Below are 1,818 nucleotides of genomic sequence, written 5' to 3' on the forward strand. Positions count from 1 at the left end.
TCTCTTTTCTGTTTTTAAACTCTTCATCCTGTCATTTAGATTTAATGGTGTATTCCCACACGTCTTTTATTGCTTCAGCTGTAAAACAGCCCTTAAATAGGCAGTAACACAGCCTGTAAAATAGCCCTTAACCAGGCGGTAACACAGCCTGTAAAACAGCCCTTAAATAGTCAGTAACACAGCCTGTAAAACAGCCCTTAACCAGTTGGTAACACAGCCTGTAAAACAGCCCTTAACCAGGCAGTAACGCGTACACCAAACAGTGTCCTGCTGAAACAGCCCTAACCAGGTGGTAACACAGCCTGTAAACAGCCCTAACCCAGGCGGTAACACAGCCTGTAAAACAGCCCTTAACCAGTTGGTAACACAGCCTGTAAAACAGCCCTTAACCAGGTGGTAACACAGCCTGTAAAACAGCCCTTAACCAGGTGGTAACACAGCCTGTAAAACAGCCCTTAACCAGGCAGTAACACAGCCTGTAAAACAGCCCTTAACCAGGCAGTAACACAACCTGTAAAACAGCCCTTAACCAGGCGGTAACACAGCCTCTGATCTACAGTTAGGGGGAGCTGAGGTGTTCATGACTGGGATATCTGATCTACAGTTAGGGGGAGCTGAGGTGTTCATGACTGGGATATCTGATCTACAGTTAGGGGGAGCTGAGGTGTTCATGACTGGGATATCTGATCTACAGTTAGGGGGAGCTGAGGTGTTCATGACTGGTATATCTGATCTACAGTTAGGGAGAGCTGAGGTGTTCATGACTGGGATATCTGATCTACAGTTGGGGGGAGCTGAGGTGTTCATGACTGGGATATCTGATCTACAGTTAGGGGGAGCTGAGGTGTTCATGACTGGTATATCTGATCTACAGTTAGGGGGAGCTGAGGTGTTCATGACTGGTATATCTGATCTACAGTTAGGGGGAGCTGAGGTGTTCATGACTGGTATATCTGATCTACAGTTAGGGGAGCTGAGGTGTTTCATGACTGGTATATCTGATCTACAGTTAGGGGAGCTGAGGTGTTCATGACTGGTATATCTGATCTACAGTTAGGGGAGCTGAGGTGTTCATGACTGGGATATCTGATCTACAGTTAGGGGAGCTGAGGTGTTCATGACTGGTATATCTGATCTACAGTTAGGGGAGCTGAGAGTGCTCATGACTGGTATATCTGATCTACAGTTAGGGGAGCTGAGGTGTTCATGACTGGTATATCTGATCTACAGTTAGGGGAGCTGAGGTGTTTCATGACTGGGATATCTGATCTACAGTTAGGGGAGCTGAGGTGTTTCATGACTGGTATATCTGATCTACAGTTAGGGGAGCTGAGGTGTTCATGACTGGTATATCTGATCTACAGTTAGGGGATCTGAGGTGTTCATGACTGGTATATCTGATCTACAGTTAGGGGGAGTTGAGGTGTTCATGACTGGTATATCTGAACTACAGTTAGGGGAGCTGAGGTGTTCATGACTGGTATATCTGATCTACAGTTAGGGAGCTGAGGTGTTCATGACTGGTATATCTGATCTACAGTTAGGGGAGCTGAGGTGTTCATGACTGGGATATCTGATCTACAGTTAGAGGAGCTGAGGTGTTCATGACTGGTATATCTGATCTACAGTTAGAGGAGCTGAGGTGTTCATGACTGGTATATCTGATCTACAGTTAGGGAGCTGAGGTGTTCATGACTGGGATATCTGATCTACAGTTAGGGAGCTGAGGTGTTCATGACTGGTATATCTGATCTACAGTTAGGGGAGCTGAGGTGTTCATGACTGGTATATCTGATCTACAGTTAGGGGAGCTGAGAG

The sequence above is a fragment of the Oncorhynchus nerka genome, linkage group LG26, assembly GCF_034236695.1.
Source record: "Oncorhynchus nerka isolate Pitt River linkage group LG26, Oner_Uvic_2.0, whole genome shotgun sequence".
Lineage (NCBI taxonomy): Eukaryota > Metazoa > Chordata > Actinopteri > Salmoniformes > Salmonidae > Oncorhynchus > Oncorhynchus nerka.